At 35.8% G+C, this 16,961-nt stretch overlaps 1 protein-coding gene across 1 annotated transcript in view; it reads left to right on the forward strand.

Moving 5' to 3' along the window:
* MARCHF1 (membrane associated ring-CH-type finger 1) overlaps nt 1-16,961 on the forward strand; it is a 634,918-nt gene that overhangs the window by 512,299 nt on the left and 105,658 nt on the right. The window lies entirely within an intron of this gene.

A 16,961-nucleotide genomic window follows, 5' to 3' on the forward strand; every position in this document is an offset into this window, starting at 1 on the left:
TAATTTGCTGCTTAGGGCCTGTATTTTGTTTAAAGAAAGCCAGAATGTAATGAAGTGCCAACCCAGTCAAGTCATAATGGTAAAAGTCTCAACATACGCTCATTAGACTGCAAGCAGCCTGTTAAAATACTAAGATGCCAATAAAGTTTGTTGTTTCAACTTGTTTGTGTCACTAGGTGACACAATATGGATCACCCATGATTTTTACAAAATCATTCAATTCTCAAGCCTCAATTCTCCATTAGGAAGAAAGACATCAAAATTATGTACATTTATAATGCAATTTTATTTTTTATTAAAGTCATTTTCTCTAGCCAATTATTCTATTGGAGAAAAAAAAAACACATTTATGTTCTCATTACTGTGTTTTGATTTATAATTCAGCAATTTTGGTTTGTTTGAAGTGTATCAATTTAAGAATAGCTTAATTCTCTTTTTAATAGCACTATCACTTTTTTTTTTTTTTTTTTTTTATCTCTAGTAGATTTTGGAAGTTGTTATTTAGCTCCTAAAATAATTTAGAACAATCTTAACAAATTTTGTAAAGGACTCTTGGGGTTCAACTTGAGTCACATAATTCACAAAAGTTGCAAAATGCTAAAAACATGCAAAAATAAGTCAAGTGTAATGGGCATGAAAATGAACCATATGTTTGATTTTCCCTATGGGAAATTACCTTAATTTTATGAGAAAATGGCATTGCTGCTGCTGTTGCTCCAGGTAGCAGTTTCAGCAGAAATTTAAAAAAAAATCTTAAGAGATAGGAAGTTGGACTATATCAGTAAGTGGGTCAGATCATAGTCTGAATTCATTAATCAGCTAGGTCTTTGTTTAAACTGCTTATGAATAAATTATTTTATGTTAGTTGAAAAACCAAAGTCTCAGAATCTCCTTGGCAGTGTACAATATTTGTCACAGTCTTTTTTTTCTTTTTCTTTTTTTTCAGTCGTTAGTTATCATTAACTGTAAATGTTTCCTTTCAAATGGCCAAGTTTGTACCCATGTTCCTATAAACTGTATACTGTGCTTCTTTGTAACCTTCACTTCAAATTTTTGTTACTTGCAGAGTTTGGGATGATTTATTTTGTATCATTTGTTTACATCATAATGGTTAATAGTCATAATTTTTCTTCAACATGGAGTCAATACATACAGTTTAAGGCAGAGGTTAGCAAATTTTTCCTCTAAAGGGTCAGATAGTAAATAATTTACTTTCTTCAGGCCATATGGTGTCTTCAGCAACTACTCAATCTTACTCTTATATCACCAATATAGTACAATATATCATCAGATGGGTATGACTAAGTTCTAATAAAACTTAATTTATAAAAACATGCAGTGGACAGAATTGGGACATAGTTTGCTGTCTCTTAGTCTAAAGGAGTATCTTTGTGTGGAGGTAGGAAAATATGAGGTTCAAGGACTTAATAATATCAGCTTCCAGTTTTTTTATAACTCATTAGATTTAAGTAGTTCTAAATATTGCAACCAACTAAAATGCTTGTGAAGCCTAAATTTGCTTTCACAATTCCTTTTATACTGCTTCTTGACTGAATAATTCTTTTACTCAACAGCAGGGGTGGATTATCCATTAAGCAAGGTAAACACATGCTTAGGACATCAATAAAACAGGGGCACCAGCTGTTGAAAGCAAAAACCCACTGATGCTAGGCAAAAAGCACACAAGGAAAAGTGGACACCATAGTGGAAAGGAACTAGCAGGGCACTAAATGAAACTGATAGCAGCTGCACTGCATGAGAACACACCTGCCAGAAATAAAGTCCACACAGAGTCATGAGGATGCCCATACACAAAAATGTGTAAGCTATGAGGCCCCTGCCACTTCAACACCTTCATTGACATCTGTCTCCTATGGTTCCCTTCTAGTAATTGAAACTCCTTATCTCATCAGATCTCTTGGGAGAATATGATTTCCTTCTAATAAACAAGAGGTGGAGGTGGGCTATGAGTCTTACTCTTGCTTCACTCCCCAATATGCAACTGGGTTCAACATGAGAGAGAAGAGATTATATTAATAGATAACAAGTCTCTGATTCCTTTTGAGAGAACCTTCTTCTGTATCCACATCTGTTAATTCAACAACTCCAGCCAGAGGGACCACCAATGTTCTTTGCTATGATACAAAACACAAGGGTATGCTCTTGCACACATCCTGGTGAACAACCAATGGGAACTTCAGTCCCAGATGACTTGCAAATGGAAGGAAACTGGAATAAGTAGACCATTTCAATGCATTTAATATTACTTTTTAACTATGTAACATTATCTACAAAGTTATACCTTAAACTTTGTAAACAATAATATCTATAACTTTAAAATATGTTCAGCAAACATGCAGATTCAATCTAACATACACTTAATATAATACTAACATAATTTATAATTTATTATAATACATCATAGCAAATATACAGAAAATACTAAAATGTTAATATTTATATAACAAAAAGTTTTAATTTATGGATTAAGTGAGTTTTATTTTTTATTGTCTGACACAATACTTCAAATTGCACTATATATGCTAATAAACAATGTATTAGGCACATTAAGACAATGCAAAATGAAATATTTATCACACAAAATATCATTGTTTTGCAACAATGAGTGTATTTCTAAATGTGTCTTCCAAAAAAAGCAACAAAGGGTGTTTACAGAACATTGCATGTCTATTTTATCAACATGTTTGTGTATCTCCATGTAAGGGGATTGAGCAAACATATTAAATAAGTATGTTTTTTTAAAAAAAGTGCCATTGAATTGATTCCCACTCGTAGTGACCCTACCAAACAGAATAGAACTGCTCCATAGGATTTCCAAGGCTGTAAATCTTTGCAGAAGCAGACAGCCTCATCTTTCTTCCAAGGAGTAGCTGGTGCACTTGAACCACTCACCTTTTGTTTACCGCCAAATGCCTTAGCCACTATACCGCCAGAGCTCCTCCAGTGACTATTGTAAAAAAACAAACCAAACTCACTGTCACGGAGTCAATTCCAACTCATAGTGACTCACTTTGGGTTTCTGAGATGGTAATAAATCTTTACAGAAGTAGATTACCCAGTCTTCCTTCTGTGGAGTGGCTGGTGGGTTTGAACCACAACCTCCTGGTTAGCAGTCAAATGACTCAGGCACTACACCACCAGAGAAATTATATCAATTTATTTTATTTTCCATTTATCTTCAGACTGAATTTCTTTTAAGAAACTGATATTATTATGACTCATAAAAACAAATTGCTCATTGAGAAGTTGTACTGTCTTTATATCAATTACATACATATCCCTGAATATAGGAGTTGAACAATTCCAAAAAGAAATAACATATACACTTTTTAAAGGTTGTATATGATAGCACTTATGTTTTCCTTTTCATCTCAGACCTATCAGGTATAACCTCACATTCAGTTCTCTTGTCAACCACATAAAAACATGTCAGCAACACTATCATCACAGGACTCATGACATACCTGGTCCTATCCTGTGAAAACTGAACCAAAATAAAACTTCAGATTGATCATAGTCTTGTATTTGTATGATGCATGATGCTCTTCATGACTGCTTTGGCCCCCATCAATATCACCAGTAGTTCAAAGAACTTTGAAGATGCATTGTCAAAGGACAGAAAGTGAGCACACAAGTTTTTAAGTATTATTTCAAGATAAAAAATATTCATGGAGATTTGTGAAAGGCTGGCCAAAAAACATCATAAGACAAATGAGTGAAATTATTTCTGACTACCTTAAAGGACTATTTCTTTCGACTATATCATACATGAAGAACAACATTACATATTCCAGATCTATTTTTTTTTTACTTACTAATTTGCAAATATAAATTTTTGTGTTAATGTCAAAATTCAAATATAAATTTTATTTTATAAATGTTACTTGTTTTATAAATCTGTTTATTTTCAATTATTAAAATGTATTTGCTATATAAGAATCAAATTTCAAAAGTGACGTAATTTATATCCAGATAAAATGAAGCAACAACAACTAAGGATAGGGCAAAATAAAAAGCTCACAGAAGATGAAAAAGATTTGTGGATCTCTAAAGACAAGGGTGGGAGCTTTGGTAACATAGTGTCTAAGGCATTTGACTGCTAACCAGAAAGCTGACAGTTCAAACCCACCAGCCACTCCTTGGAAGGAAGATTGGACAACCTACTTCCGTAGAGATACCGCCTCAGACACCAAGGAGGGATCACTATGAGTTGAATCGACTCAATGGCAGTGAGTTTGGTTTGGAGTTTAAAGACAAGGGTGTGCATCAGTGTTCCTTTATCCATACTTTTTCAATATGTATACTGAGCAAATAATCCAAGAAGCTGGACTATATGAAGAAGAGTATGGCGTCAGAATTGGAGTAAGACTCTTTAACAATCTATGACATGCAGATGACACAATTTAGCTTGCTGAAAATGAAGATGACTAGAAACACTTACTGATGAAGATTGAAGACTACAGTCTTCTGTATGGATTACACTTCAACAAAAGGATAACAAAAATCCCCACAACTAGACCAATAGGCAATATCACAATAAGTGGAGAAAAATTTGAAGTTATCTGATATTTCATTTTCCATGGATCCACAATCAACACCCATGGAAGTAACCGTCAAGAAATCAGATGTCATATTACACTGGGAAAATCTGCAAAAGACCTCTTTAGAGTGCTGAAGAGCAAAGATGTCTCCTTGAAGACTAAGATATGCCTAACCCAAGCCATGATATTTTCAATCACCTCATATGCATGTGAAAGGTGGACAATGAAAAGGAAGACCAAAGAAGGGTTCATGTCTTTAAATAATGGTGTTGGCAAAGAAATCTGAAAATACATGGGGTGCCAGAAGAACAAACAAATCTGTCCCAGAAGAAGTGTAGCTGGAATGTTCTTTGGAAGGGAGAATGGGCAGACTTCATCTCATTTACTTTAGTCAAGTTGTCAAAAGAAACCATTTTCATGCTTGGTAGAGTAGAGGGTCAGCAAAAAAGGGGGAAACCCTTAACAAGATGGATTGGCACAGTGGGTACAACAATGGACTCAACTAAAGCAAGGATTGTGAGGATGGTTCATGACCAGGCAGTGTTTTGTTCTGTTGTACACAGGAATGCTATGAGTCAGAGTTGGCTCAGCAGTATCTAACAACAACAATAAAGACAATTCCAAAATTGACTTCCTTTCAAAACTGATGAATCAAAAGAGACTTCTGCTGTTGAATGGTATCTTAATCTGGGTTCTCCAGAGAAATAAAACAAGTGGATGTTATATATAAATAAATTGAAAAAAAAAAAAAAAAAAATATCTCAAAGAAATGGCTCACACAGCTCTAGAGGCAGGTAAGTACCAAGTTCATTGGTCAAATGCCAAGCTGATGGCTTCTTCTGACTCACATAGGTACAGAGGCTGACAAACTCAAGATTGGCAGTCAGTAGAGCAGTCTGCTGGCTTTGGTGGCTGATGAATCCAAGATCAGCAGGTAAAATGACATTGTTGGCTCACAGCTGAAAGACAACAGTCCCAAGATCAGCAGGTAATAGGCAGGCTACTGGTTCAAGTCCAAGAACCAGAAATGATGATGAGCTAGTTGCAGGATCAAGATCCAGCAGAAAGCCAGAGAATTTTCACAGACATCTGTGTATATATGTATCTATGTATATATATAAATATATATGGATACCAGCTCCAGTGCATGAGAACATGCCTGCCAGAAATAAAGTTCACATAGGGTCATGAAGATATCCACATACAAATATATGTAAGCTATATGGCCCCTAAAACTTCAGTACTTTCATTGACACCTATCTGCTCTGGTCCCCTCCTGGTAACTGAAACTGCTGATTTCATCGGATCTCTTGGGAGTATATGATTTCTTTCTAATAAACAAGAGGTAGAAGTGGGCTCTCAAGTCCAATTCTTGCTACATTCACCGAATATGCAAATGGATCCAACATGAGTGGTTACTGGGTGAGGAGAAATTATATTAATAGATAACAGGTCTCTAATTCTTTTTGAGAGAACTACCTTGTGCATCCACATCTGCTGATTCAACAACTCCACCCAGAAGGCCCAACAGTGTTCTTTGCTGTGAAAGTGTATGTTCTAATATATACTGGAAACAAGCCACACTCCTGAGGAAACTCCCTCTCAACTGATTGGCTGCTCATAGTACATCTCATATTGCAGGTGATCTATCACAAATGCTTACATTTAATAGGTGCAAATCATTGTACTAGTACCACTAGTGCTGAAATTACTAAGAGCAAGATGAATATAGCAAAATTTGTTGCATATTCTGTATCTTCTATTCCTACTGCAGCACAAAGAAATAATAATGGTATAGAAAGTGAAACTATTTTAAAATCTGAAATTGTCACATCTGCAAACCATATAAATAACAGAAATACAGATACTGCTCTGTGGAATAATATTTCCTCTAATGATGTCAATTATAGGATCAAAAGAAGACAAAGTGGTTTTCAACATGACAGTGGATGATTTGAAAATATTGTAGCCAGAATATATTTCTAAGATGTAATCTAATGGTGAAAATTATAAGAGACAGTAGCTACTATATTCTCAATCAATCAGCTCTGTATATTATTTTGTTTGCAAACTATTAAGTCCTACATCATTTAATTTTTGATTTGCTAGAGATGAATATAACAATTGGCACAACTCAAATATGGTTGATAATCATGAAAACAGTTCAATTCACAGAAATAGTATGTTGTCATATTTAAACCAAAGGGATGGTTTTGGCTTAACTCATGAACTGGAAACACAAATGAATGAAGAACATCAATATTAGAAGGTTGATCTGCAACACATTCTTCCTGTCATTGTAACAATCACTGAATGTGGACTATCTTTTTTTTTTTTAATGCATTTTATTGAAATATAGTTTATGTACAGTGAAATACACAAAACTAAACTAACATGGGTCAATGCATTTTTTTGTTGTTGTTGTTCCCTCCCCTCCCCTCCCACCCCTGGCAACCAACAAAGAAAGTTTCCCTCCATATATAAACCTTTCCTTGACCCTCCACAACAATGAACTAATACTGTATTTGTCCTTCTGTGATTGACTTATTTCACTCACATAATGTCCCCCAAGTTCATCCTTGTTATGCAGTGTTTTACAGACTCTACGTTATTCTTTAGTGCTGCATTGGTTGTTATGTGCCGTCAAGTCAAACTCGACTCATAGCAATCCCTCCTTGGGTTTCTGAGGCAGTATGACTATGGAAGTAGATTGCCCAGCCTTCCTTCTGAGGAGTGGCTGGTGGTGCATAGCATTCCATTATGTGTATGTATCATAGTTTGGCCATCCAGTCTTCTGCTGATGGACACATAGGTTGTTTCCATCTTTTTTGCTATTGTAAATAGTGCTGTGATGAACATGAGTGTACATATATCTGCTCCTGTCCTGGCTCTCAGCTCTCTAGGATATATACCTAGTAATGGGATTGCTGGGTCGAATGGTATCTCCAATTATAGCTTTCTAAGGAATCACCATATTGCTTTCCACAGTGGTTGTATCACTTTACAGTCCCACCAGCAGTGTATGAGAGTCCCAATCTCTCCACATCCTCACCAGCATTTGTTATTTTCTGTTTCATTGAACCTTGTTATCAGTGTTAGGATGAGACAGTATCTTGTTTTTGTTTTACTTGCATTTCTCTGATGGCCAATGATTGTGAGCATCTCTTCATATATTAGCTGGCCACCTGAATATCCTCCTTGGTGAAGTGTCTATTCATGTCTTCCGCCCATTTTTCAAATGAATTGTTAATTCCTTTGGTGTTGAGGTGTTGGAGTTTTCCATCAGTCTTAGAGATAAGTCCCTTGCCAAATATGTAATTATCAGCAAATATGAATTTGCTGCTGTCATTTTTGTTATGTGCTTTTTCATGGTGTCGATTTCTTTGTTCCATATAATTTTCTATGCTGAGCTTGTTTTATTTACGAATCGTGTTATCACTTCCTTCATTGCTATTGTTTTAGTATGTGCTAAATATTTGTACTGGTCCTCTTTTCTATTTTTATGTGAAGGTTTATCATTTTTCTTTGAGGTTACCCTGTGATTTATAGTTTTCTTCCCAAGTTTAGAACAGTCAGTTCTATCTTTTATTTGTCTTGACTTACCTACCATCTAGAAGTTCTGTAACAACACAGTTTTTTCCCTCTTTTTGTTTTGTAGTTGTCCTTATTTGTCAATTGATGTTTCTGGTTCCCTGTTTACAATCTTGGAGGCTTATTTAATTTGGATACTTCCATAGCTGGGTTGGTTCCTGGGTTAGGTCATCATGTGTGTTAATGGCCAGTTGTTGATGGCTGTTGTTGCTTCTCTGTCCAAAGGGTTTGCTTTAGCATCTCTTGTAAGGTTGGTCTGGTTTTAACAAATTCCCTTAATATCTGCTTATCTGGAAATGTCCTTATTTCACCATCATATTTGAGGGACAATTTTGCTGGACACATAATTCTTGGCTGGAAATTTTTCTCTTTCAGGGTTTTATATATAACATCCCATTGTCTTCTCGCGTGCATAGTTTATGCTGAGAAATCCGAGCTTAGCCTTATCGATTGCCCCTTGTAGGTAACTTTTCATTTTTTCCCATGCTGCTCTCATGATTCTTTCTTTTTCTTTGGTTTTGGTGAGTTTGAAGGTGATATGTCTTCATTATTTTCTTTTGGGGTGTATCCTGTTTGGAGTTTGTTGGACTTCCTGAATGGATATATTCTCATCTTCCATCATACCAGGAAAATTCTCTTCCAACAGATCTTTGAAAATTTTTTCTGTGGTTTTATTTGTCTCTTGCTGTTCTGTAATTCCAGTTACATGTAGGTTATTCCTTTTGATGGTATCCCACATGAACCTTAGGCTTTCTTCATTTTATTTTGATCTTTTTTTCTGATTGATCCCTTTCCTAAGAATTGTTCAGGTATTTGCCTTCAATCTCACTAATTCTGTCTTCCATTGATTCAATTCTCCTCTTTTGCCCATTCAACGTCTTATCTATTTCTGAAAATTTAGTATTAATCTTCTGGATTTTTCTGTGTAGATTTTGTATCATTTCTAATTTTTAATTTATTTTGTCATTTTGTTCTTGTATTGTCTTACAAAATTGTTCTAGGATTTTCTCTGTTTTCTTCAATTTTGTCAGTGTTTTCCTTGATCTGTTTCTCAATTTGTTGAAGAACCTGAAAATAATTCTTTTGAATCACTTATCAGGGAGTTTCAATGTTGCATCTTCCTCAGGGATGTGTTTTGGGTCTGTATCTTGGTCCCTTATTTCTCCTGCTTTATCTTGCTTCTTTGCATGAACTGTGATGCTCTGTTGTCTCTGAGGCATTGTGACGTTTTTGTGTTTATATTTAATTGGTGGTTATATGTTGAAGTGACTTGCCCACAACTTTAGTTTTCTTTGTTTTGTTTGTATGTTATCTATACAGGCAGTGTACTGTGCTGTGCTCCTCTATTCACTAGTTAACAGCACTTATACACTCACCACCTGTCTCCTTTCCTTTGTCAACCTCTTGTATATCCCTGCCAAACTTGGCAAACAGAGCCTATTCTTAGGTCCCTGGAATCCAAATGAGAATGCTGTCACTTTAAATATCCAAAATGGCTGCCACATGTAAACAATCAAAATGTCTGCATCCTCCAGATAGTGGAAAGTCAACAGTTCAGGTTGTTTCCCTCCTTGCTATTTCCCTTTGTAGTCATAGACCACCAGTGCAGTCATCCCTGCAGCCCTTAGTGGCCAGGGCTGATCTGTAGGTCAGTTCTCAGGTCCCAACACCACTTGGAAATATTCAGACTGTTGGTATCATCAGAGTAGCTGACAGTCTGCAACTCTGACCATATTTTTACTCACTGTTTTTGTTCAGGTTTTTCGAATAGTTGATGCCTAATCCACTTCTGTATAGTTCTTTTCAAAGATCAGGGCTCCAGGATTATCTTCTGTATCTCTGTCAATTGGTTTTTCTTTTCTTTGTTGAAGAGGGTCTGTGTCTCTTGTCTGCCTATTCCTCCATCTTACCAGAAGTCCCTGAATGTGGACTATGTTTTCAAGGAAGAAATGAAGTGTTTGGGTCCCCATAAAATGGAAATCTTCTTGCTCAGTTTGATCCATTTTTAGCAGGTCACATCTCAAAATATGATAATAGGAAAAGATATTGTGTATGTCTAAAGCAATGTGAGAAGAGTTTATAATGTTAAGTGATAAAGTTTGATCAACCAGTTTCAGTAAAATAAGGATAGCTTGACATGTCAGTTTGTCTGCAGATATCATTCCTGATCTGTCTCACACAGATAAGATAAATATTGTTTTAAAATACATATCTCCAATAGACAGAAAACCTGTTGAGCAATATTTCACATTTATTAGATTAAAAAGTCACACCAGTAAAGAAATTGCAAATTAAATACTTCACTATTTATGTGAAACTTGCAAGATTTATTTTTCTAAATGAAAAGGTCAATCCTATAACAATGTTGTCAATATGTCAGAGCATTATAAATACATGCAACAGAAAATTTTAAAACATAGTGAATAAGACATTTTCATACTGTGTACAGTACATTTACTTAATCTTGTGGGATGTAGTAAAGTAGGTTGTAATACAGAAGCAGATTTTTTCCCCAATGTTCAGTTACTCTACACATTTTTTTTTTTTCTTTTACAAGCTCTACTCACCAAAGGAGCTCTGGTGGCATAGTGTCTAAGGCATTTGACTGCTAACCAGAAGGCTGGTGACTCAAACCCAGCAGCCACTTCTCAGCAGGAAGGTTGGGAAATCTACTTCCATAGTGATACTGTCTCAGAAACCCAAAGAGGGGTTGTTATGAGTTGGATCCAACTGGATGGCAGTGAGTTTGGTTGGTTTGGCTACTCACCAATGGGAAGTCCTTAAAATATACTGAAGCAATGATTGAGCATTAAAATGTCTTTCTAATACACAATGGGAAGCACTTAGTGTAGCAACGAGAGCAATCCTGGAATTAAACACCAGATTCCAGATGCCTTGGGAAATATCACTAAAGACAAGGCACAAAAAGGAGATATCAAAAGAGAATCTGAAAACATTGCAAAAAAAAAAAAAAAATGAAAACACTAGAGTGTGCATTTTGATGGTTATATGGAGTAATATATTGCAGCATTTTCATCAGATGAGTTAAGATCTCCAAGATTCAGAAATAAATTTAAAGGCATGCACAGATCTCTGCCAGTTGTTAACAGGGTATTTACATAATTTAAGAGAAATTCTTGGAAATTTAAAAACACACCAAAATAAATAAGGCACTTGACTGCTAACCAGAAGGCCAGCAGTTCAAACCCACCAGCCACTCCTTGAAAGGAAGGTTGGGCAATCTACTTCTGTAGTGATACTGTCTCAGAAGCTCAAGGAGGGGTCGCTATGAGTAGGGTTCGACTCGATGGCACATAACAACAACAACGAATACTGATTATCCAACAGTTCACTGTCACTGAAGCATCAGAAAGAAATAAATGATGGAAGTGCTCCAGAAGTACTAAGCGCTAGAGATCAACTTAGTGTAAACATAATTACATCGTCACTGACACACTTGAATCTTGCATGAAAAGAAGGGTGAAAGTGTATGAAGTTCTTTCAAATAGATTTTCCTTCTTTAACTCAGTGCCTACACCTGAAGAAGAATGCATGAAGGCATCCAAGAAACTAATGCAGAATTACCCCAATTACTTAAATACAAACTTCTATGGAGAAGTGCAACAACTTCATTCTTACATGAGAACTATGTTTACAAATGCAGGAAAGATAATTTTTACTCATGTAGACATGTATGATTCCATAATAGAAGATAAAATACAATGCATATTTCTCAATGTTGAAATTGCTTCCTAACTTTAATGATCACAAACTGCACAATAAAATGCTCATTTTCTTCCGTAAAGAAACACAAAAATCCTCAATGTACATAAAAGACTCAATAGATTATCCTTATTATGTATGGAAGTAAATACTGTTTGGCAGCTTAATTATGATGAAATAATGGAAGAATTTGTAAAAGTAATAGAAAAAAAGTTTTTAATTATAACATTAGAAATGGATGACTTATTTAAAATAAAATATAGTAATGTGTTGTAATATTCATTTTCTGATAATTAAATTTTCTTTTATGACACGTTTTCTTTGTTCAATTATATTATAAGGTTGAAGCTGAAGACAATTAAAAGAAGCATCAAAATTGTATTATGCACTGCTTAAACCAAGATTAAAAAAAAAAAAAAAAATCCACCATTCATCTGTCAGTTTGTCATATTGTGATGGTATGTATGTTGCTGTGAGGCTGGAGGCTATGCCACTAGTATTTCAAATACTAAAAGGGTCACCAATGGTGGACAGGTTTCAGTGGAACTTCCAGACTAAGACAGATTTGGAAAAGGAAGGGATCATCCACTTCTCAAAGAATTGGCCAATGAAAACCTTATAAATAGCAGTGAAACATTGTCTGATATATTGCTGGAAAGCTTGATGAATATCCCTAAAACATTGTCTGATATAGGACCAGAAGATGAGCCCCTCAGGTCAGTTGGCACTCAAAATTCAACTGGGGAAGAGCTGCATCTGCAGAGTAGAGCCAACCTTAATGATGTGGATGGAGTAAAGCTTTTGGGACCTTCAATTGTTGATGTGGCATGACTCAAAATAGGAAGAAACATCTGTAAACATCTGTTAATAATTGGAACATGGAATGTACAAAGTATGAACCTAGGAAAACTGGAAGTTGTCAAAAATGAAATGAAATGAATAAAGGTTGATATCATGGGCATTAGTCAGCTGAAGTGTACTGGTTTTGGCCATTTTGAATCAGAAAACCATATGATCTACTATGTCAGGAATGACAAATTGAGGAGGAATAGCATGACATTCATCATCACAAAGAATGTTTCAAGGTCTGTCCTGAAATACAATCCTGTCAGTGACAGAATAATATCCATACGACTACAAGGAAGACTAGTTAATATTACTATTACTCAAATTTATGCATTAACCACCAAAGACAAAGATGAGGAAATTGAAGACTTTTACCAACTTCTGCAGTTTGAAATTGACCAAGCATGCAATCAAGATGTGCTGGTTATCAGTGGTGATTGGAATGCAAAAGTTGGAAACAAAGAAGAATCACTGGTAGTTGGAAAATTTGGCCTTGGTGATGGAAATAATACTGGAGATCTTATGATAGAATTTTGCAAGACCCACAACTTATTCATTGCAAATATCTTTTTTCAACAACATAAACAATAGCTATAAACATGGGTTTCACCAGATAAGGTACACAGGAATCAGATTGACTACATCTGTGGAAAGAGATGATGGAGAAGCTCAATATCTTCAGCCAAAATAAGACCAGGAGATGACTGTGGAACAGACCATCAGTTGCTCTATACAAGTTCAAGTTGAAGCTGAAGACAATTAAAAGAAGTCCCTGAAAGCCAAAATATGGCCTCGATTATATCCCTCTTGAATATAGAGACCATCCAAGGAATAGATTTGATGCATTGAACACCAATGACCGAAAACCAGAGCAATTGTGGGATGACATCAAGAATATAACCCATGAAGAAAGCAAGAGGTCATTAAAAAGGCAAGAAAGGAAGAAGAGACCAAAATGGATGTCAGAAGAGACTCTGAAACTTGCCCATGAGCAGACAGTAATGAAAGCAAATGGAAGAAATGACAAGATAAAAGAGCTGAACAGAAGATTTCAAAGAACACCTTGAGCAGACAAAGCCAATTATTATAATCAAATGTGCAAAGATTTGGAGTTAGAGTTAGAAAACCAAAAGAGAAGAACATGCTAGGCATTTCTTGAGCTGAAAGAACTGAAGAAAAAAATTCAAGTCTCCAGTTGCAATATTGAAAGATTTTATGGGCACAATATTGAGTGATACAGGAAACATAAAAAGATGGAAGGAATACCCAATCACTGTACCAAAAATAACTGGTAGATGTTCAGCCTTTTCAGGAGGTGGCATGTAATCAAGAACCAATAGCACTGAAGGAGGAAGTCGAAGTTGCACTGAAGGAATTGGCAAAGAACAAGGCTCCAGCAATTGACAGCATACCCATTAAGATATTTCAACAAATGGATGCCATGCTGAAGGCACTCACTCACTCAGCTATGCCAAGAGATCTGGAAGACAGCTACCTGGCCAACTGACTAGAAGAAATCCATATTTGTACCCATTCCAAAGAAAGGTGATCCCACAGAATATTGAAATTATCAAACAGTATCATTAATATCTCACACAAGTAAAATCTTACTGAAGATAATTCAAAAATAGTTGTAGCAGTGTATTGACAAAGAACTTCCAGAAATGCAACCTGGATTCAGAAGAAGGCATGGAAAGAGGGATATCATTGCTGATGTCAGAAGGATCTTGGCTGAAAGCAAAGAATACCAGAAAGATGTTTTGCTTGTGTTTTATTGGCTATGCAAAAGCATTCGATTGTGTGGATCATAAAAAAAATATGGATAACATTGAGAAGAATGGGAATTTCAGAACACTTGATTGTGTTCATGAGGAACTTGTATGTAGGTCAGGAGGCTGTCGTTCAAACACAACAGGAGGATACTGCATGGTTTAAAATCAGGAAGAGAGTATGTGAGGGTTGTATCCTTTCACCATTCTTATTCAATTGGTATGCTGAACAAATAATCTGAGAAGCTGGGCTATATGAAAAAGAGCATGGCATCAGGATTGAAAGAAGTCTCATTAACAACCTGCAATAGAGACAACACAACTTTGCTTGGTGAAAGTGAGGATGATTTGAAGCATTTACTGATGAAGATTAAAAACTTCAATCTGCAGTATGAATTACATCTCAACATTAAAAAAATGAAAATCCTCACAATTTGACCAATAAGCAGCATCACAATAGATAGAGAAAAATTGAACTTGTCAAGGACTTCCTATTACTTGGTTCTACAATCAACACCAATGGAAGCAGCAGTCAAGACATCAGATGATGTATTGCACTGGGCAAATCTGCTGGAAAAGGCCTTTATCAAGTGCTAAAGAACAAAAATGTCTCCTTGAAGACTAAGGTGTGCCTTACCCAAGCCATCATACTTTCAATCACCTCACATGTATGTGAGAGCTGGATAACGAACCAGGAAAACCAAAGATGATTTGATGATTTTGAGTTGTGGTGTTGGCAAAGAATATTGAAAGTACCATGGATGCCAAAAGAATGAACAAATCTGTCCTGGACGAAGTACAGCTGGAATGCTCCTTGGAAGCAAGAATGGCCAGACTTCTTCTGACCTACTTTGGTCATGTTGTCAGAAGGGATCATTCCCTGGAGAAGGATATCATGCATGGTAAAATGGAAGATCAGCAAAGAAGGGGAAGGTCCTCAGCTAGATGAATTGACACAGTGGCTTCAATGATAGGGTCAGGTATAGCAAGTATTGTGAGTCTGGTTCAGGACTAGGATATGTTTTGTTCTGTTGTACGTAGGGTCACTATGAGTTGGAGCCAACTCTATGGCACCTAACAGCAACAATAACAAAGCAAAATTGGTGAAAGTCAATTTGTCATTATGGGAGATCAATGGAATTTCACATTGATTTTGGAACAACTAAGTTCACCAATTCATTTTCTTTGTTGTGGAATATGTGGAATGTTCTTTCTGTAGAAATTATGGTATATTGTAAAAAAAAAATCTTAGTATTCTGAATCTACTAAAAATTTTATAATCCATTTTATCTCATTCCACTAAAATACTATATACCACTTTTTCATTCAATTGCTAATAATATACTATACCAAACTGCCGTCGAGTTGAACCCAACTCATAGTAACCCCTCCTTGAGTTTCCGTGGTGGTATCACTAAGGAAGTAGATTCCCCAACCTTCCTTCTGAGGAGTGGCTGGTGAGTTTGCACCACCAACCTTCTGGTTAGCAGTCAAATGCCTTAGGAACTACGCCAACAGAGCTCATTTAGAAGGAAGTTACATCATGGATAGCTAAGACACACACACGCACACACATATAACTCACATATTCTATTTGAATGTGTGAATGAATAAACAGAGAAGGGACACTACAGATTATAAGTGTTTAAGTCCTTCACATGCCTTAACCCAGCTTTGTTCTATAGACCATATACTGAATTTCTATAATGTGACCAATACTCCTTTTGCAGCAAGTTGTGATGCAAAGTATGATGAGCCAAGTTCCTGATATTTAGGACATACAGGTTTGAAGAGAGCAGACATTTAGGACTTTCATAATAAATAATTTCTCAGATAATTTGTATTTTCCCTCTGTGCTGCTAAATCCACCACTGCTATTCCCTAACTCAGTCTAGAGTGAGGGGAGGCACTGATTGTGAACTTCCTTATGCTCTCACTCCCTCAGTCCCACCCCCAGGATTGTTATAAGTCTGTGTTCCTTTTTGCTTACTTTATTTTGACTTAATAAAAGAGATTCAGAATTCTAATATGCTAGGCCATGCTTTTTTATTTTGAGGATGGGGGAGTATTGGGTTTCAGTTCCTGTGTATTATTGCAGTAACAATCTGAGCAGCCATTTCATATTCCCTGGGAGCATATGTGATACATAAATATTTTTTACAATGCATACTTCTGAAGAGTACAACATATAGACCCAGAAGGAAGAGCATTAGCAACAATTCATATATTTGCACAGCCTGCTAGTACAGCTCAGATCAAAAAAAGTAAATTTACACATTTATTTTTATTTTAAATGGTGCATTCACATTTCTAACAGATTTAAAGTAATATTGCCAATTAATTTTTTTAGCAAATTCTAAGACCTGGTTAATTTTATTAATTATTTGAAAGCCTGCAATTTGAATTTGTAACCCAGAGAGGTAAGAGTAGTTTATTCCTCATGCAAAGAAAAAAATAAAAATTAAAAAAA

This window comes from Orycteropus afer, unplaced genomic scaffold, assembly GCF_000298275.1.
Source record: "Orycteropus afer afer isolate SDZICR_OR568_19922 unplaced genomic scaffold, OryAfe1.0 scaffold00391, whole genome shotgun sequence".
NCBI lineage: Eukaryota > Metazoa > Chordata > Mammalia > Tubulidentata > Orycteropodidae > Orycteropus > Orycteropus afer.